General features: G+C 43.5%; 1 long non-coding RNA gene across 5 annotated transcripts; it reads right to left on the bottom strand.

The window, feature by feature from the left end:
* Positions 1 to 18,069: 18,069 nt before the first annotated feature.
* Positions 18,070 to 21,981, bottom strand: Gm35109. Of its 5 annotated transcripts, none has more exons than XR_001780835.2 (6): positions 21,670 to 21,981; positions 21,448 to 21,544; positions 21,149 to 21,185; positions 20,176 to 20,239; positions 18,847 to 18,942; positions 18,147 to 18,165 (listed from the first exon to the last, which is right to left on the bottom strand). It is a non-coding gene; the product is annotated as a predicted gene, 35109 (long non-coding RNA). The 5 variants fall into 5 exon arrangements; XR_382155.3 differs by lacking the exon at positions 18,147 to 18,165 and adding an exon at positions 19,407 to 19,539 and having other exon boundaries at positions 18,539 to 18,942; XR_001780834.2 differs by having other exon boundaries at positions 18,070 to 18,942.
* Between the last annotated feature and the right edge of the window lie 150 nt (positions 21,982 to 22,131).

Below are 22,131 nucleotides of genomic sequence, written 5' to 3' on the forward strand. Positions count from 1 at the left end.
GGAAAACTCAAGTATGCTGTATTTCCCCACCCACTTCTGTCTCCTTCATGTACCTATCAGGTCCTATGGTTTTTTTTTTTTTTCTCTGCAGAGTCCCTCAAAGCAGCTTTCCCACTCTTTCCACTCTCTAGGTTTTAACCTCATTCTAGTGATCATTATGCTCAGCCACTACCCACCATCCCCTGTCCCTGCCACTGGTTCAGCCACCATCCTGTGTCGACAGATCTTATTAGATCATCCAGTCTCTCTCCATATCCACCTCTACATAGCACCACTTCAGTTCCAACCTCATCCTGCCCAGAACCATGTCCTGACATGTACTTTCTTACCCACCACCATTCCCAACCAGGTGTCCTTTTCTGCACGAGCTGTGTCTCTTCCCAATTCTCTGGGAAGCCCTAACACTTAGCTCCTGCAAAGTGGTTCTTTTCTTATTTTTTTCTCCAGGACACTATATCAGTGGCACATTTTCACCAGGACCTTAGTGAGTTTCTATGGACAGATCTGGACCAGAGAGAAGTGCAGGCTTAGGACAGGAGACTAAGCATGAATCTACATAGCAGCGCTAAGAGGAGAACAGAATAGTGGTCTGGAATAATGGAAATTGGATTGAAGAGAGAGCCAGACACATGTCTAGATTTCAGATCTGCCTATTGCCAGCTCTATGTGCACCATCAAATTATTTGATTTTGTAATTTTATTTCCTTATTTGATAAAAATAGACACTTCCGGGGCGTGGAGAGTTGGATCAGTAGTTAAGAGCACAGGCTGCTCTTCCAGAGGACCTGGGTTCAATTCCCATCACCTACATGGTAGCTCACACCTGTCTGTAACTCCGGTTCTAGGGCTTCTAATACCCTCGCATAGATGTACATGCTGTCAAAAAGAAAAAATGAACAAAAAATAAAATAAAACTAACTAAATAAATATCTTTGGAAGGCTGTTATGAGCATTAGAATTTACAAGCCTGAAATCATTCATTGGTGTGTCTTTTAATAGTGTTCTTCACCCTACAAAGTACCACACACACTTGCTGTGATAATCTTGCCAGTCTTGGCCCCTTAAAGAACTTGAAGACATTTTCCACGTGTCTTAAGGCTATCTTCTCACACAGTGAAGGTGCAAGCTCTGTGACCAGGTAATATTCCTAATGGATCTTTCTTGAAGAATGTAGCACCATGTCCAGCAGAGGAAAACTTCTCATAGTATAGTTGGTTAAGTTAACAAAAGCAATAGAAATCTCTGGAAAGCAGTCAACAACAAAAAGGGATTTCCTTTCAGGCCTTACCCTGGAAGTCCCCAGTAGCTAGTGACAACAGAACAGGACCCTGATGGATACAGCTTTGTCGATGATCAAGAATTTTCAGAATCTGCCAGCTTCGTAGTGAGCCTGCAGCAGGTAGAGGATGAAGGCCTGTGTGTTGTATATACTCTGATGTCCTCAAAGAACAGAGTCTGCAGGCTCAAGTTCAACCTCAGGTTCTGTCCTTCGCTCGATCCCTAAGACCAGTTCAGTCATGCCTGAAGCCAAATAAGAACAATATTACTAACTCCCCAGAGTTAGTAATATTCATGAGACTAACTCTGTGAAGTGCTAGAATAGCCTCATGATGTCATATTTAAGATGAAGAGAGGGAAGGAGTGGGTTTTCTAATTCCATAGAAAGCCCCTCCGTGTTGCACCATCTTTTGGTTATAGGAAACTCCCCCCTCCCCAAGTCGCTGCCCTCTCTGGGCTGTTGATGCGGATACGAATTCCTGGAAGCAACGCTCTAAAAATAATGTTAGAACCACCTGCATTCAAATCCCCAGGGGCTCTAGGGAGACCACTGTGAGGCAGTGGCTACCACCCATACAGCTTAACGGCCAGTAGGAGCCAGTGGATCTCAATAGCAGCCATATCATCATTCAAGTGAAGGGAGGAAGGAAGTCTGAAATCCAGGGATCTCAGACTCCAAAATTCATTCATTGTGCTCCTTGGGGACATACTAACTCATGGGAAATTTTCTCTTGAAGCTTGGGGTCTAATTCTAGCCTTTGGAGAAGAGTGAATTAATAGATTACGGAAAAAAACATCTTGTGCTCTGAAGGAGCAAAATTAAACCAACGAAGAGTCCAAGCCTCCTGAAAGACTTCCTCCTGCTGTTCCTCTCTGTGGATAGCACCCCATCCCCTGCCCTTTTTACCTCTGGGAAAAGAGTAATGGAGAAAAGAAAGGACTAAAAGTGCCCTCACCTCCATCCCTCTGGGGCCATGCTTGGAGAAATGGTCCGTGAAGGATTTTACTTTCTAAATGAGGCTTGAATGGCTTTGCAGAAATCAGAAATATGGGTTCTAAGGGAACTGCAAGGAGGCTTCTAAACACACGGGGAGTGTGCATGCTGCTTTAGAGCAGGGGGTTTGCTCTTACAAGAAAAGGCCCTGTAGGCACCAGCACACATGGTAGTGTGACCATTCAGGGTCCACCCATTCCCGAGAGTCTGTAGAGATTCAGAGACGACATGAGGGAGCACCTGTCATGCAAGCATAAGGACATGGGTTCATATTGTCAGCACTCACCTAAAACCAGGAGTATCAGCACACATCGGCAAGCCCAGGATTGCAGGAGCAGAGACAGGTAGATCCCTGGAGCTCACTAACCAGTTCGCCTAGCCCATCAATAATATCCAGGTTCAATATGAGACCCTGTCTCAGCAAGTAAGGTGAAGAGCGGCCGAGGAAGACACCCAGGGTGGGCATCTAGCATCCATGCATGAGTACCCATGTTCACATGTCTACACATGAGGGTGTAAATACAGCATACACAGAAAGAGACTCCGAAGTGTCCAGGGTAGGTGGCATGTCTTCTCCTCAGCCAACAGACCTGTAAGTTGGTATAGGTCTGTTGACTTTGGAGGGAGATTTGTGTAATCTTATTTATTCAATTTTAATCTTATTTAATCTTATTTGTTTTTTTTAATTTATTTATTTACTTATTTATTTATTTATTGAAGAGCTTGAGTTCCTTACAGCAGCACCTGTTACATTGTTATGTGTTCATTCTGAGCCAAAGGACCAGAATGGAAGAAACAGGGACCTCTGCAAGCTTATTAGGGTTCCACATATAGAATATTAGACTTGAGTGCAATCTTGGGTCAAAGAGATGGCTCAGTGGTTAGAAAGGCTTGTTGCTTTTACAGAGGACCTGGGTTGGGCTCTCAGCAGCTACACAGCAGCTAAGAACCTCCTGAAAACTCTCATTTCAGGGGATCTGGCCCTTTCTTTTTGGCTTCTGCAGGCACTGAGTGCATACGATGCACACACACGTGCAAGCAAAACACACATACACATAAAATAAAAACAACTCTAAACCCTGCGCTCTTGAAGATTTCGTTAACTCATCTCTCCTTACTGCTCAGGAAAGGTGACTAAGGATCAGACTGTGGAAGGACATGTAAAATAACCTTTCTGGTGTTTATATTTCAGAATTGTCTCCTCACATGCAAGTATAAATGCATGTTAATTTAAAAGCTTTCACGCAGTTCTTACCAACCTGAGGCAAGAAATGGATCAATATATGTACATGGTATTCAAACCTTTTTAAAGTAATTTGTGAGTAGGAAAATAAGTGATTTGACTTAGAGAAGTCTCCTGCGGTCATGTCCCACAACTATGTTAGGGAACGCAGGACATCAGTTTTAAAATTACTCATTTGAAAGTACACTGTGGGGGCTGGTGAGATGGCTCAGTGGGTAAGAGCACCCGACTGCTCTTCCGAAGGTCCAGAGTTCAAATCCCAGCAACCACATGGTGGCTCACAACCATCCGTAACAAGATCTGACTCCTCTTCTGGTGTGTCTGAAGACAGCTACAGTGTACTTACATATAATAAATAAATAAATCTTTAAAAAAAAAAAAAAAAAAAGAAAAAAAAGAAAGTACACTGTGGTTTTAAACAATTATAAAATTTCCCCTAAACCCCTCTGGAATCCAAAGCCCCCTGGAATAAAGAAAATTTAAACTAGCAACCCATTGGTGTTAATGAACTGTGTTGCATTTTAAAAGTTTAGAAAAACTTGATTTTAAGTGAGTTTAAAATGTCAAGCTTAGAAGCTGATATTTAAGAAAAGTGCAAGTATTATTTATGCTTTTTAGTTCTTTCTTTTTTTAGATAAAGGGGTCTTTCTAATAACAATGAAAGAATGATAGGGGACTATCTTTCCTGTTTACTTGCTAGATCAGGTTGGTCACTTGTAAACATCTGCCATATTTGTGCTTCCTGTTTCTGTCTTCTGTCTCTGTCTCTCTCTTTGTCTCTTTCTCTGTCTCTCAGTCTCTGTCTCTCAGTCTCTCTGTCTCTCTCTGTCTCTCTGTCTCTCTCTGTCTCTCTGTCTTACAACATTGAAAGTAAGTTGTGGCATGGATACTTCATTCCTCCCTAGAATAGGGAATAAAATATCCATGGAAGGAGTTGCAGAGACAAAGTTTGGAGCTAAGAGGAAAGGATGGACCATCCAGAGACTGCCCCACCCAGGGGTCCATCCCATAATCAGCCACCAAATGCAGACACTATTGCATACGCCAGCAAGATTTTGCTGAAAGGACCCTGATATAGCTGTCTCCTGTGAGGCTATGCCAGTGCCTGGCAAATACAGAAGTTGGATGCTTAGAGTCATCTGTAGGATGGAACACAGGGCCCCCAGTGTAGGAGCTGGAGAAAGTCCCCAAGAGCTGAAGGGGTCCACAACCCTATAGGTGGAACAAGAATATGAACTAATCAGTACCCCCAGAGCTCGTATCTCTAGCTGCATATGTAGCAGAAGATGGCCAAGTCAGCCATCATTGGGAAGAGAGGCCCCTTGGTCTAGCAAACTTTATATGCCCCAGTACAGGGAAATGCCAGGGCCAAGAAGTGGGAGTGAGTGGGTAGGGGAGCAGGGCGGGGGGTGGGGAGGGTATAGGAGACTTTTGGGATAGCATTTGAAATGTAAATGAAGAAAATATCTAATAAAAAATTTTAAAAAAGATTCTGTAACAGAAAGAAAGAAAGAAAGAAAGAAAGAAAGAAAGAAAGAAAGAAAGAAAGAAAGAAAGAAAGAAAGAAAAGAAAGTTGTGTACACCCTCTCATACATTCCATACTACAGACTGGTCTTTCTCTTCTTCTTCTTCTTCTTCTTCTTCTTCTTCTTCTTCTTCTTCTTCTTCTTCTTCTTCTTCTTCTTCTTCTTCTTCTTCTTTTTAAAGATTTATTTATTTATTATATGTAAGTACACTGTAGCTGTCTTCAGACACTCCAGAAGAGGGCATCAAATCTCATTACGGATGGTTGTGAGCCACCATGTGGTTGCTGGGATTTGAACTCAGGACCTTCAGGAAGAGCAGTCGGGTGTTCTTACCTGCTGAGCCATCTCACCAGCCCCTTCTTCTTCTTCTTCTTCTTCTTCTTCTTCTTCTTCTTCTTCTTCTTCTTCTTCTTCTTCTTCTTCTTCTTCTTCTTCTTCTTCTCCTTCTCCTCCTTCTCCTCCTCCTCCTCCTCCTGCTCCTCCTCCTCTTTCTTTCTTTCTCTCTCTCTCTCTTTCTTTCTTTCTTTCTTTCTTTTTTTGTTTTTTTTTTTTTGAGACAGGGTTTCTCTGTGTATCTCTGGCTGTCCTGTAACTCACTCTGTAGACCATGCTGGCCTCAATCTCAGAAATCCACCTGCCTCTGCCTCCAAGTGCTGGGATCAAAGGTGTGCACCACCACTGCCCGGCTGGTATTGTTCTTCTTAATCACAGGGCATCTTCCTGTACAACCACAATATCACCATCACGTCCTAGACATTTCATATATATTTAAAATACAATTAAATTCAGAGAGGAGTGTCCTGGAAGAGAGCTGCACCTTCGCAGTTAGCTTTGGGGGCATTCATCCTTCTGTGCCTCCACATGGCTGACTTGAATCAGCACACCCTGGGTTCTGTTTCCATGCAAGCCCGCGCCTCTGGGACCCCATGGCTTCACTTCACTGTAGGAGTCGAACTTTCCACCACTTAGGCTCACGGACTCTGAAGAAACAAATTCAAGCTAGACTTTACACCGCCTCAATCTTTGTGCTCCTTGAACAACATGATGTGTTAACAGAAGACTGGCTTTGGATACATCTGCTAACTGACAGGGACAGAAGTATTGTTGGTTACAAAAGCATATGGCCTTCTATCTGGAGCTCAAAATCGAGAGCTGAGCAGATGTGTTTTTCCTGTAGTGCTGTGTGTTACCTCCCCACCTTTCCCAGGGCCACGTGTAACTTCTAGGGTTCTGGTCAGGCCCCGAGTTTCCAGTAAATGCCCCCACGAGCACCACTCAGCTCGTTGGGTGAAACCAAAGCTGACCAGGAAGGACAGGCAGAGTGATACCAAAGAAAGAAAGAGAACAAGTAACTTTCAGCGGCTGCATCTTAAAATGGCCAAAATGTGCCTCAGGACCACTCAATAGGAGAAAGGGTATTGGCTTATTTGGTTCTTTGGTTGGCTGGTTGGTTTGTTTTTGTTGTTTTTGCTTTTGGTGTGTGTGTGTGTGTGTGTGTGTGTGTGTGTGTGTGTGTGTTTATTTTGCTTGGTTTGGTTTAGTTTTCTGAGATGGCGTCAACCCTGGTATCCCTATCTGATCTGGAGCTCACTACATAAACCAGATCTACAATGAGCAATCTACTAAATGCTTCCTGTATTATGGGATAGCAGGCATGTACCACCACGCTTGCTCAGAGAACTGACTTCTTCTTCTTCTTCTTTTTTTATTTTAAACAAAATTGTCAAAAGCATAGTAGGAAACTAACTTGCCTCTATTTTAGTGAGCACTCCTGAAACACTCCTGGTTTCTCTGAGAAGAGAGTCATTTGATGTTCATGTGAACATGATTTCAGGGCTGGCCACTTAGTATTGGATAAGCAATTATGTACTCGGGTTATGTTTACATATCTGTGCACCTATCCACTTATGTGGGTAACAATAATAAAGAAAGAAAATGAAACCATCAATTTCAGAGGGAGGGAGAAGGGGGCCTGAGAATGGTTAAAAGGAGACCTGGGGGGGGGGCTGGAGGGAGAAAGGGGAAAGAATAAGTAATAAAATGATGTTTTAATTGAAAATAAGTTTTAAAAAGAAGATAGCCATGGCCACCATGATCAGTTGGAAGTGAGTCCTATCCTGTCTTCAGGATAGGGATGCTCACCTGTGGCTGAGAAAGCCAATAGCTAACTATGACAGTATTTGCTAAGTCAACTCAGTTTTAATCGTGTAAATGTAAACAGTGGTATGGAGGCGAGAATACACGTTCTGATGAAAATAAAACATATTTTCTCCCCCTGAAACTTAAAACTGTGAAGTCTTTGTAATTCCCCAAACTGAAAGCTATTCTGCCAAAAGAAGTGAATATTTTATTTTCTGTGTGCGCAAGATGACTAATGAGAATGAGAGAAAGACAAAACTGAGTGCGTGCCGATCCGATGGACTCTAATAAACATCAAGATTTCACTTCAGCTCTTTCGCAATTGTTTATCTAAGTCTCCACTTTTTCCACAGAGAAGCCAAGCTCAAGAGAGACACCAGGCATTACTGAGGAAGAGGCCATCACTGCCAAGGGGGATTTTATGATGGCCGAAAGGGAAATACTCCATTTGCAAGTCAGAAAACTGGAGACATTTGTTACCTTATTATAAAACAAATTAAAAACACCATAGACCAAATTTAACCAGATCTAAAATCCATACAACTCAATGCTTCTATGCAGTTAAATCAGATGTATGGGACAGACCCTGTGGCTTTTAGGATGCAATGACTTTGTTAAACATGCAAACCCAGATAGTTTTATCTAATGTCCATAAGATGTGCTCACAGACCACAGACAGAATGTTTTTATGAGATTCTCTCAGTGCATATGAACAGTCAATATCCTTTCTGTTCTGGATGGAAAATGTCATAATGATATATCCAACTGGAACTGATTTCCCTTCCTGTATTTGTCTCAAACCTCACATTTGAATTTCCATGCCCTATGTGGTCCTGGGAATAAAAGTTCTGAGAAAACATTACATGGGGAGTCCCCTTTCTTCCATCCTGCCACAGACACAAGTCAGTCTTTTCCTTTGTAGGCTTTTGTTTTATGAATTTTCTTTTAAAAGGATGAGATACAGTTTACTTTAGATGACAAGCTTCCAAAGAGTGTTTCAGGAGAAAGCTCACTGGAATCGACAGACACTTGTTTTTAATAAGCTTATAGTTGTCATAACGAGGAAGATGCCTTTGCAATGATGACAGTAACCTTGCTCTGAGGTTTCAAGAAAAAGACACCAGTACCTTCCTACTCCTCCCTCTACTGCTTCTTTACATCATGACAAGCCACCCAGATCACAGGACAAAGCCACAGAGCGGCTTATCTCATCTGACTGCTGAAGTCCTCTTCGGTGGAGGTCACTTTTTAAGGAGCATTTGCAAGAGGCATGAGTGTCTACACAACTTTTGCTAGTTTGGAGAAATCTTCCCATGTTTGTTCTCTGGGTGTCTTTCTCTCCAGTTTTCTAATCTTGCTGCTTCCGAGTCTCCAACTACTCAGCTAAATGAATTATAGCCTAAGGATCAATAGATAATGACACATAGTGGCCAATTGTCTTTGAAGAAAAATTCATAACTACACACACTGCCTAAAGTTCTGCCCAGTGAGAGGGTTTCCCTTCACCAACCTACTTCAGAGTTGTCTCCAAAAAGGAGCCATAATGTCACAGATGCTCTCTCCCTCTGGGTTGTGCTTGAGTAGTGTGTGGAGCCAGATGCTGTCTTCCCACTCACCTGCTCACAGGGCACACTTGATCTTTCAATTACTTTTCAGATGTCAACGCCACACAGCCTGGAGTTGTAAGAGAGAACCACACTTGAAGAATTTCCTTGATCAGATTTTGATTGCTAATTGAGAGAAGGGAAAACCTCACTGTGGGTGGAAGTACCCTTGGACAGGGGGTTCTGAATTGTGTAAAAAAGCTGTCTGAACATGGGCAGGAGAGGTAAGCTAGTAAGCAGTGATGCCCATGGTTTCTGCTTCCTTGGGTTTCTGACCTGACCTCTCTCAGTGACACCCTTTAGTTGGAAGTGTAAAATGAAAGAAACCCTTTCCTTTCCAACTCGCTTCTTGGTCATGGTGCTTAGTCACAGCAACAAAAAGAAAACAAGAACACTCCATGGGACCACAGGTGCGTGCTTGGATAGAGAAAGCATTATAGGGGGAGACCAGAGACATTTGGATCACTTCTTCATGTAACTTACTTGTGCCTATAGGATCTGCTCATGCCTGATCATGTATGTACCACTTTCATTTGATGAGAGATTTATTTCTAGACATGTCCAGATTTAAACCACAGCAGGTCAGATAACACCCAGCTCATGATGGGCAGTTCAGGTTGCATAGTATCGTTATGAAGAATTGCTAACTGAAAACAAAAACTCCCCGCCACTTTAACATCCCTGCCTCCTTCAGAAATGTTTAAACTGGTTGGGAGTGAACACGTTTTGTAGGCACAGCTGTTAACAAAACTCTTAGACTAAACCCAAGGTAGCCATCATAATAGGCTGCTGTAGTCTACATCAACAGCCCTGATCCCACCAACCAGATTCTTGATACCCTCCCCCAGCAGATCTGGGAGCAAGCCGGCAAGGTCTATCAGAATGTAGACCCTGAGCCACTTACCCTTTTTATTGATTTAGTGGTGTTCATACTTTGTTCTTGGATATGCTGCAGAAAGCGAATCTGATTACATTGGATACTTGCACTGGAATAACCCTGAGAAGAAAAGATATTTTAGAACAGGAGGCTACTTGAGGAATACACAGTCTTCTTGTCATACAATTATAAATGTAAGAACCACTGCTCTAGAACATTCACAGTCATAAGGATTCCCACAACTCTACCTTAGCCACTGAGGCATGAGGCGAGGACTTTGAGAACCTTCGAGGAGCCCATCATTCCTAAGTACACTCACTATCTTCTCAGTCTTGAGTGGCTGTGACACCTGGCAGATCTGCTGTCTAGAAGATACTAGAATCCCAAGAGTCAAGCATGAGACCATGACTCTGTATATAGTGTTTGGTCCTTGCAAAACCTCTGGGACTGTGAGAAGTCATAATTATACTTCATTACTCACACCAGTTTGACAGTTAGCTGTGAGTCATTTGTAATGAAAAACTTTTTGAGAAATTCCTAGAGGAAGAACATAGAAGCCAAGTTCCTAGATCAGGCATACACTTTCCCTTAAACAGACAAATTCACCTATCCTCCGCTTGCAAAGCAGGACAACAACAGCTTCACCACGGTTCATGTACTAGACGTTTCTAAAGCCCTCCTGCTGGTGAGACTGGGTGCTGAGAAGAGCGGCACTGTCCTCTCCGTGAAACTGGCCAGTTGACCCCCTGTGGTACAACCTGACTGTATCTCAGGTTCTGCGTTAGACTCTTCAGGTAACCTGCGCCCATAAGTCTTCACAACAACGCTAAGGAAGATGGCATTTTTCATTCCACGCTCAGAAGAGGAAGGAGAGGTTCAGAGAGGATGTATTTGAGCTGAAGCAAGAGTTGGTGTAATTTTAAGTACAGCACAACTGGGCATCAGCTGGATGCGGACAAGGTGCCCAGCAAGTGTGAACACCCTAGAAGTGCACATGAAGCCATGTGATGCACAGAGGGGAAAGGCACTTCCAGAAAATCTTCCCCACGTTTATTGGTGGGGAATTGGTGCTTGGTAAAGTACAAGAGTCTTTCTCTCTCTACAGGGCAAAAAAATACTGCCCCAATGTGGGCACGTCTCAACCTACGAGGCAAGGAAAGCGGATAACGATGATGTCGACCCCAGACGGAAGCCACTGGGGTCTGATTCTCAGGAGTCTGAGCAGATAAAGGTTTTGGTTCCTTCCTCACTTGGCTGCTCTGCTCAGAAGGGACACCTTGGCCAGCCTGACTCCAGATTGCTTCCTAAATGGCGCAGGCTGTTTGGATGCACCCTCTCATGGTTCTGCAAGGCCTGCCATGTGAGAAGCACCGTTGGCTGATGGCTTTGTTATCGGTGACTCAGGCTGTCACAAATTGTTGAATCTGTGAAGTGTCAGCATCTCACCAGCGGAGCTATTTCCAGAAATCACTCAGATCCTTCATCGCCGAACGTCTTGCATGTGAACATCTTGACAGCCTTTGCGAAAATAGGCTCAGGGAAGGAGGGCTGAGTCATACTGGAAGCCTGATTCAGACCTTACTGTCCGGGTCAGCAGACCACTGCCTTCCTCATGCACCCAGAAGGTGGCAGAGTGGCCACTGTTACTCAGGACTTGCTACCGACTGCATTCCCACCCCATATCTCAGAGGCTGAAAACAAATTGGTTCTCTGAAAAGTGTCACACGGAAACCCCCTGGCACTGATTCTTAGCTCTGCTGACCACCTGGTGGAATCTGATAAGGCACTGAATGGCGCTGATTGAGCGGCACTGATTTCTGGGTTTTGAAAGTGTAGCATCCCGAATATCAAATACACACGTGGGTAATAAGAATATTGAACTCCCTCACTGTGAAACTCCTTGGAGTATGTGGTGTTCCTCACAACTCTTTGCTAACATATTTTTTCAACTATGTGCTAGATTATTTAAAATATCATGTGAATGCTTGTTTTGTGCCGAGTACTGTATCATGTTCATAGTCACTCTTAATGCCAACTTAAATATCAATGCCATTGGGCAGTATTACCATCTCTACTGTAGAGATTAGGAGGTAAAGAGGAGGTAGAAACAGGAAGACACAGACCAAAGCTGAGTACACTTTAATCCAGGAATCTCTGAAATAATATATTTTAGTCTTTAGTCAACTATACATGATAATGGTGTTTATTATGGAATTTTCATATGTGTTTATTCTTATCTTACTCATTCTGGTACTTTACCTGCAGTTTTACTTTTAAAAAGTTTCGGCTGTTGTGGCCTATGAACACTAAGTAGAAAATTCTAGAAGTAAGCAATTGACTTAAATAAGTTTTGCTAGAGTATGTTATTATTTTCCTGTTTCTCTGTTCTTATTATCACTCCCTTGTGTCTAATGGGTAAGTTAAGATTTTGTAACTATATATATAGGGTCCCGTGCCATCTGTAACTTCAGGCATCCACTAGGGATCTTAAGATGTACTTCCACAAATAAGGGAGGACCCTGTATACCCTAGCAGGCCCACTTGATCTTGGCTTCTTCCTTCCATGGCTGCATCACCTCTCCCCCCCCCTCCACCGCTCCCACTTAGGCAAAACCCAAAAAATAAAAAACCCAAAACATCAAACCTAGTCCCCACATCTCTGCTTCAGGTGCTGGCCATGAACGTCTGCACATGTTACTTTAACTCTGAGGACAGCTCCTGTTCTCTCAGGCCAGAGCAACAGCACCTAGTCTGGAGAGGGCACCCATTCTACCCTTCTGGGATCCAGAGCACATGCTGATGGAAAGGACCCAGACATTTGCATGTTTCCTGGTTCTTTTCTCGTCCTCTAAGACCTACTGTCATGATGCTGAGTGCCCTGGCCATGCAGTGCCCACCCAAGGAAACACAGCTTCCATAGGAAAGTAGTAACTTGGGGAAAACTCAGGAGGCAGAGAAAGCAAAGTGGCGAGGGAAAAGCTTACCAGGTATTCAGCGTCTGTGGTTCATTACAAAGCCCCATAGCTGGGACATAACTTCCTCTGTGGGCATTTCAGGATGAGACAACTCAGTTTTGTGGTACTCAGAGCCTGGTACTGCTGACATGCAGAGCTAGAGTCTCAGAAAAGCTCTGGAAGGGATGGATGCCTGACTTACTGTGGCATGACTCTCAGAGAGGAAAGCGTCTCCAAGAAAATCATCATCAAGAGACCCCCCCTCCCCAACACACATACACACATGAGGGTTTTTTGGCGCTTTTTTGTTCTTATTGTTCATTAGGTAATAGTTGCTATTTACTCTAAAACCATAGATTTGCACCATGGGAGGAATGTTTGCTCCTGGGCTGTGATAGTGTGCATTGTGATGAGGCTTCTTGGGGTAACAGGGAGCTACCTCCAAGGGCGACACACAGGATGGTATTGATGTTGCAATCCTTTTCCTCAGATTTCTTCACTTTGATCCTTTATGTCCCTTGTAACCAAATATTGAGTGTTTTGTCTGTCTGTCTGTCTGTCTGTCTGTCTGTCTGTCTGTTGGTCTGTTTGAAGCAGCAGTCATTCTACAGACTTGTGCTGCAGGAATGCCCATCTCAGTCAAGGGGTTTGAGATTCTACAACCCAAGACCCTTGAAGTTTTTCCTCTAGCCCTGAAGCATTCTATGTGCTCAAGATGTGTGTGTCAACCGCCACTACACCATCTGTCTATCTTTCTATGTATTGTCTATCTATCCCTCCCTCCCTCCCTTCCTTCCTTCCTTCCTTCCCTCCCTCCCTCCCTCCCTCCCTCCCTCCCTTCCTTCCTTCCTTCCTTCCTTCCTTCCTTCTTCCTTTCTGGCTAGAAGTAACATTTAAAAACATGGCTCAAAATACAGGGGCATTCTATTTACTTAATAGGTCTCAAGAAAGCCAGACATCATATTTCACAGTGACAGTGAGAACTGACTCTTTCTGTCGTGGTTTAATGTGGAAGTCAGTGGCTCTGATCTGGCCTTTCTCCTTTGGTATCCATCTCCCTTTTTAGGGAGGAGAGTATTTCTGAGTCACTTCAAGATAACTTCCTTTTGTATCATCGGTCAGCACAAGATGACACATTCTCTTCTAGACCAGCCCCTGGGAGAAGAATGGCTTTTATGTTTTGTTTCAGCCAACGATACCCGAACATAATCAGGTTCCTCGGGGAATAAAGATGGTGGGTGGGAAATGCAGCCAAGAGTCTGAGCAGTGAAGAAGGGATGGGAAAGGAAAGGAGGCAATTGGAATGGCAGGAAGAAGTAAGGAAAGCAAGAAAGACACAAACCAAACAGCAACAGCAGACTACAGCGTGTAAATATTTTAAAATGCAATATGCTTTACAACAAACCTCGTGTAAGGTCATGCTCATTTATTACCTATTCTAGCTTAATAGTTGTCAAACTTTTTGAGGTAAAATTTTATTTAAAAAAAAAGCTTTTTTTTTTCATTCTTTTGATTAGATTTTTTTTTTTTTGCTTTTTTTGTTTTTGTTTTTTGTTTGTTTGTTTGGCTTGTCTACTAATCCTTTTTGGTCTCTGTTGGAAAATGGTCTTCACCCTTCTGGACTGAGGAGACATACTTTCTTTAGCTATTTGTATAAGCCAGAATAGAATTAAAATAAACTGCCCCTGGAAACTTTGATTTTTTTTCAAAGGAGTGGTTTCTCTTTCCCTCAATGTGTGAAGACCTTGGTGAACCCCAGAGTTGGGCCATTTTAGCATCCTTACTCTGGAAAACCCTCTTTTGGAAGGAGAAAAAAATGGAAGGTACACAATTCTGCCAGAGACACAAGTGGTCCAAGTTTCAGGACCATACCCCTCCCATAATATCTAAATGTGGACAGAGGCTCTGGCAGGGGTGTAGGAGGGCTCTGTGGCTCCAAACCGGTTTCAATGGTTTTAACAATGAAACTCACCTGTGTGTGTGTGGCTGGTGTTGTCCCTCAGGTTTAAAAGCTCTCAAAAGTCAAATTGAAACCCCTCAGCATGTGTGGTACGTGGGGCTGACCCTTCAGCACTTTGTGCTTCAGGCCATGTGAAGTGAAACCTGGGAACTTCTCACAGCCTGGTAGGACCCACCTTTGAGGGTGACAGCTCTGGGAGGCAGCAGCTGAGAAGCTAGTCCTGGTGCTTTGTGTTGAATCCAGATGAAAGACACCCTGAACCCCAAATTAAACTCCATTCCCATTGGATACCATCTCCTTAACCTATGTCTAATACTGAGAAGTAATGTAAGCCCTTCAAATGTACACACATTCACACACACACACACACACACACACACGCACACTCACACAGGTAAAGCCTTACATTTTTACTTACTGATCGGACTTACAGAACTTTCGTGTACCTTCACATTCTATTTAATAGCTTCAAAAAGTTTGTCTAGTTTCTCTCCTATTTATGGATGTTGGGTCCTCCGATTCTCTTATTTGGCAGTGGAAATAACACTGCAGTTGGCTAGAAAGTTATTTCAGTCAGTAAAGTGCTTCCCTTGCAAGCGTGTGAATTCGAGCTTGGTCTCCAGAACCCACGCAAATTCTGGGACTAGCAGCACACACTCATAATCCAGTGCTGGGGAGGTAGAGGCAAATGGAGCCTTCTGGGTTCACTGATGGGACATTCATACTTGCTGAGTTCCAATGAGGGATAATCTCATAAACATAAAGAAGATTGATGGCAGCTGAGGAACCACAGCTAAGCTTATCTCCTGACCTCTGCAAGCACTCACACACACAGGAAAAAAGAAAAGAAAAGAAGAAAATAGGAAAGCATCCATCATAGGATGAATTTTTTTTCTTTCTGCCCTCAGCACTAAGCAGGTTTGTCTCTCTGCCAGTTGCACAGTGGCTATGGGCAAATCTGAGTTTACCCAGGTGTTGGTCGACAGTGCTGTCACTAGTCATAATGCTTTGGTATTTGACTGGCACTTCTTTGAATTATCTAACTGACCTTCAACTCCAGCACACCTAGTTTTGAGGTTCCCTGTCCTTTCTCAGAACCTGCGATCTACTTTACTAGTGGGCAAAACCTTTCAGAGGTGACACTCTCTGAAGCCAAGGACTCCCGAGGATCACAGCCCCGTGAAGCATCTGGCAGCTGCAGACAGACATTGGTTTGCAGTGCCCTTTCCGAAGGTGACAAAGCCCAAAGCCGTCAGCACCCATCTTCCCTATGGTTATACCAGAATTCAGGGACAAGATGACTTAAGGACGTTGAAAGGCCAATAAGTACATAAACGTTCATTGTTATCGACTGTCAGTTTTCATAGTTTGGACTCTGAGGCACCTAGACTTTAGTTTGCAGTTTACCTGTTTCAATGGCAGTGATGCTGCTGTTTTGGTTTAGTTGAGGTAAAACTTCCTTTCATTATAATATTTGGAGGGATTCTTGTGAAGACTTGAGAAATTTTCTTCAAAAAAAAAAAATTGGTGGTACACGCCTTTAGTCCCAGCATTCGGGAGGCAGATTTCTGAGTTCGAGGCCAGCCTGGTCTACAGAGTGAGTTCCAGGACAGCCAGGGCTACACAGAGAAACCCTGTCTCGAAAACCAAAAAAAAAATTGTGTTGGCACTGAGGGGGGAAAATCTAGCTACTGCATAGCCAAAACCAAAAATCTATATTTCTTTAGTTGTGATATGAGGGACTATAAAATCTTATGTGGATCTTAAATCTCACTACACACACACACATTTCTAAAGAAATGGAAATTATTCAGAATTCTTTCAGTTGAAAGTAACAACTTAAGTAATCAGGCATTTGTATTCATTGTCCAGGGATGCCTCAAACATATGTGTGTGTGTGTGTGTGTGTGTGTGTGTGTGTGTGTGTGTGTGTGTGTGTATGACAGACACCAAATAGACATGTGAGGTCCTTTTTCTTGGCTTGTAGTGGCTATCTTCATACTGTGTCCTGACACTGTTCTTCACTTTCTAATTTCTTCTTAGAACACTAGCCAGACTGGATTATGGTTCACCCTAATATGCCCAGTTTAACTCACATACCTTTTAAAGACTCCATCTCTAAATATAATTCCATATGAGGTCCTGGCATCCAAGCTTCAACATATGAATTTTACCTGGACACAATTCAGCCACAAGTCTTTTTAATATGCACCATAGAGGCAAGCTGTTGTTATCTCAGGTATTGTAGTCAAGGGAAGAAATAAGAAAAGGTGATACTATTTCTTTTAGTAAAATATCAAGCATTATCATGGGAGATACTTGATAGATTTCATTTGCTACGTCAATGACCAATGACCAGATATGTAGCCACACAGCCACCCAGGAGGCAGAGAGGCTATGAAAAGGCTCAATGCTCATGTCTAGAACAGAGACAGGAGCAGGAGACTGATAGGTGGGTAAGCCAATAGTGTCTGCCACACAGATTCTCCATGATGCCCTGCCTCGCTTCCCTATTTGGTTTTGGTTTGCAATTTGTGGCTTCTTGGTGCCCTTTGAGTGTGACTGACGTCATGCTAAAGGTTACCATGGTGAGAACACTTACTAGATGCCAAATGCCAATCACTCCTTAATCCTATCAGACTTTTTGTGATTTTGAACTTATTTTTCCATAATTTTCCAGTCCTTACATAATCAGCATGTACCAACTCTACATTTCAAAACAGCAGTGAGTGTGGGGGAGAAATCAAATTGTGATGTAGAAAAGCAATTCTTTTTTTTCCTTTTTTTAATTAGGTATTTTCTTCATTTACATTTCCAATACTATCCCAAAAGTCCCCCATGCCCTCCCTCCCACTCTCCTCACCCCCTACTCCCACTTCTTGGCCCTGGTGTTCCCCTGTACTTAGGCATATAAAGTTTGCAAGACCAATGGGCCTCTCTTTCCACTGATGACCAACTAGGCCATCTTCTGATACATATGCAGCAAAGTTTGGAGCTGAGACGAAAGGATGGACCATCTAGAGACTGCCATACCCGGGGATCCATCCCATAATCAGCTTCCAAACGCTGACACCATTGCATACACTAGCAAGATTTTGCTGAAAGGACCCAGATATAGCTGTCTCTTGTGAGACTATGCTGAGGCCTAGCAAACACAGAAGTGGATGCTCACAGTCAGCTATTGGATGGATCACAGGGCCCCCAATGGAGGAGCTAGAGAAAGTACCCAAGGAGCTAAAGGGGTTTGCAACCCTATAGATGGCACAACAATATGAACTAACCAGTACCCCTCGGAGCTGGTGTCTCTAGAAAAGCAATTCTTGTTGAGTGAACAGAAAGATCTCTGAGGCTGTTTTTTATGAGAGCAACATGGGAATATGAGGAACACATTGTCCAGAGTCATGCTACTACAAGGGGTCCCGGGGAGATCATTTGTCAATGTAGAGCCTGACTTAGTCAGGATTTTTATTCCTGCACAAACATCACAACCAAGTAACAAGGAAAGACTTTATTCAGCTTATAGTTCTACATTGCTGTTCATCACCAAAAGAAGCCAGGACTGGAACTCAAGCAGGTCAGGAAGCAGGAGCTGATACAGAGGCCATGGAGGGATGTTACTTACTGGCTTGCTTCTCCTGGCTTGCTCAGCGTGCTTTCTTATAGAACACAAGACTACCAGCTCAGAGATGGAATCAACCACAGGGGGCCCTCTCCCCTTCATCACTAATTCAGAAAATGCCTCACAGATGGATCTCTTGGAGGCATTGCCTCACCTGAAGCTCCTTTGTCTGTGATAACTCCAGCTTGTGTCAAGTTGACACAAAACCAGCCACTCCAAAGCCATAGAGCTGATCAGGTATGCTCAGTGAACTGGTGGTCTTGCCCAGAAACTGCTCAAGTGTATCTATTACTGGAAAAGAATTCCTTATTCTTCATCTTCTTTCATAAATGGGAAGGTGTTGTTTTAAATGTCAAGAAGCCTTCTGTCTCCTAAATAGTAAATACATTGGCTTCCCTTGAGAAAAGACCCATTTTTCTGTTAAGGTAGAGTGCAGAAACTTTCTGGAGAGACTCTGGGTCCTATCATAAGCTTCATGTGCCTTGTGACTAGCCTGTTCTATATAGATCAGGGGCCCACAGCATCAGGAAAGGCTGCCATTCATTGCCTATCTATGAATCTAAAGAGGGCGGATCATGAGCTCCATTTTGAGTGGAGTACATTATTAGAAGCTGAATCTTGTCCTGTAAAATGACACATTGGCATTCTAACCTCTAGTACGTGACCTTGTTTGGAAACAGTGTCACCACCGTTGTAATTTGTGAAGTTCAGATGAGGTCATGCTGGAATAGGATGATGGCTGATGTCCTAGGGAACAAAGGACACAGATGCTCAGAGAAAAGGCCACATGATCCAGGGAAGAAGCTAGAGTGACATCTATATGGAAGGGACACCATACTTTGCCAGCCACCGGCAGAAAGTGAGAAAGAGCTGGGACTTTTTCAACAGCTTATTCTCGAGGTTCTGACCTCCAAGATTCTGAGGCTGGAGAATAACTGTGGCTTTGGCTTTCAGGCCCCGAGTCTGGGGTGATTTATTAGGAGGGCTGTAGGGAAGAGATGCAGGTCCTCATAAAGCAGGAAGCATGCACAAAACCTTCAGCAAGGACCTATATTGAGGTCATCGTATTCTGAGAGAATCAAACACATTGCTCCCTTCTCTGCACTGTCTAAGCTCAGATGAGTGAACAAGACTGATGTGTGTGTCTCAGCCACTGCTGCTCCAGCAGGGAGTGTACAGGGTGAGTGGGGAGAGAGGGGAGCTGAGGGTACCTCGCTTCCTCTTTTGAGCTTGTACAGGCAGTAGCCGGAGCAGCCGTTGTTCCATAGAATCACCACAGTACCACTGTGCAGCCAACTGGTATTCAACCCAGGGAAACAGTGATATCTGGAGCCTGGATTATTCCTGCAAAGACCCATGAAAGGTCCTGTAGTGCCACTTGGAGGTGTTGGAGTCTAGGAGGTCCTCCTAGTGAGGTTGTCAAGTCACTAGGGGTGTCCGAAAAGGAGACTATAATAATCCAGTGCTTCCTCTTCCTCCTGCTCCTCCTCCTCCCTTCCTCCTCCTCCCTTCCTCCTCCTCCTCTGCTGCCATAGATGAGCTTCTTCCTCTCTTACATACTCCCTGCTATGTGCTGTGTTGCCACAAAAGCAATGGTGCTAAGCAACCATAAACTGAACCCATGGACCAAAATAAACATTTAGGCTAATTATCTCAGTTATTCTGGCCAATGATAAAAAGCTGATTAACCGAAATACAAATGGAGTTAGACAAAGCTTAATAATAATAATAATCGCAGCAACAACAATGCTAAAAATGAGTCAAGTAGAAACGTGTCTTTTCCATCATTTTGATTTTAAAGGTCATGCTTTGTGAGCCTCGTTTTGGCTTCTCATATAAGGAAGCTGAGAGGTAAATTATTTTCTTAAAGTTATACAATGGCACAGTAGGGAACTAAATATTGACCCACACGGACCAGCTCCATACACTGTACTGCCCCAATAAGAAGGTTTGGAAAGGAAACTTGGGACCTGAACTCACCATGAGCAATGAGTAAATACTGGTCCAGAAATCTTTATCAATGATGATGATCAGAAGAAAGTGCCTGTAGAAAAGATATGGAGTCAGTATAGGTAGCTGCCGATGGAAGAACAGATAAAGATAATAGGAACTATACACAGTGGAGTTTTATTCAATTATAAAGAGGAACAAAATCATAAGCAAGAAAATACATGGACTGGAAGTGATCACTCTAAACAAAATAAGTCCCAACTCAGAAAGACATGCATTACACCTCTCATATGTGGAATCTTGACATATATGTGTGTGTTTTGTTTATAAATTATATATAATGATACACACACACACACACACACACACACACCACTTCATGGAGCGCAAAGAACCAACCAGAAAGCTGAGAGAAAGAGAAAAGTGTCTTGGGGCTTATGAATATTAACAAGGTACATAATAAGTATGTGTAAGCATGTTACAATAAAGCCTGCTATTTTGCATACCAATTAAGAATCTTGGAAAAGAAAGTGCCTGTTGCAAACTGTAGAGTTACCTGGGAATCCAGCTCTGCAGAGAGAGAGAGAGAGAGAGAGAGAGAGAGAGAGAGCGAGCCTTGGAGGGGAACAAACGGGATGGAGGTAAAGGCTATCCCTTGTTCTGCCCAAGCACCTAGAATTTGTTTTTTGGTCCAAAGCACTGCTGACCCTTTCCCTCGCCCCTTCTGTTTCTGTGACACTGGATCCTATACCATGGATGGTGCCTGGATAGAAGCAGAAATGTGGAGAGCATTCTCGGATCAGCTTGGGAGCTGGAGCTGCGTTTTTCTGACACACGGACACTTGGGAACACATTCTTCCGAGTTTCCCACTGTCAGTAAGTTGTCTTCCATTCCTTAGCCAGGGACTCATATCTTTCTTCAAAAGTGCCTCCCCCTTCCTTTCTGTGTGGCCTACCCATGTCCACAGTGAACCCAGATAGGCCCAAAAGCAACAGTTCTCACCTTAGAAACCTGGGATGAGTGAGCACCAAGATCTTCCCTTTCATAAACAAAAGTTAAAAGGAAGGAAGAAGAGTTTGGACACTTTCCTAGAACGAGTTGCTTTCCCTCCGAGTGCTCTCTCTCTTCTCTCTCAGTGTCTCTCTCACTCTCACCCCCTCCCCTCAGTAGTTGTTTCCATTTATGCCTCTTTCTCTTTCTGTCTCTCTCAGGCATGTTCTTTCTCTGTCTCTCTCTCTGTCTCTTGGTTTCTCAGTTTTTTTTTTTCCTTCCTGACATCAAAGGGCAGAAAAGAAACTTACCTTGTTTAAACTGACCAGGACCAGGACAGGGTGCCCACCCACACAGAGACAAGTGTGAAGAAGTATGGTTAGTCACTTTACAAAAAGAAACTTCTCACTGGGGAGAACAGAGAGCGAGAGGTCAAATTATTTATACATTTCATATGATAAGAGATGATCAGAGTCTATTAAGCCAGGTGGACAACCAAGGCATTGAAAGGATAACCACAAGCACAACCTCACCAAGCCAGATCTTTGCCCTGTTGGTGCATCTATACCAGGTCCTGGGAATCTGGGTTTCTGAGGAAACTGAAGGATTTTCTGGAAAGAACTGTCATAGGCATATGGAAGCTTGGTTTCTGCCTTGGAAGCCATGTGGACAGAAAGTGCAATGGTCTGGCTTTTCTGAGTCTGGAGCAGGCTTCTCTTTGAGTGTTTTTTTCTCCCTATGGCATAGACACGCCCTCTCAGGTCTGCCTTCTCACCCTCCCCTCATTTCAAGCATGTGCTCATATCCAAGAGCCAAGTTCATTTGAGACCTACTGGCTCTGAGGGGTCACAAGAAGCCTGTTGACTGCTGGTGCCATGGCAACCACTCTCACAGAGTCCAAGGCAACGGAGGCCTGCCTTCCCAGATATACCACTTCTATGTTTTTCTTTTTTGGTAATTTCCTTTGACCCTGAGTTAACTCATCCCCATTCCCA

This window comes from Mus musculus, chromosome 13 (assembly GCF_000001635.26).
Source record: "Mus musculus strain C57BL/6J chromosome 13, GRCm38.p6 C57BL/6J".
In the NCBI taxonomy this organism is placed as follows: domain Eukaryota; kingdom Metazoa; phylum Chordata; class Mammalia; order Rodentia; family Muridae; genus Mus; species Mus musculus.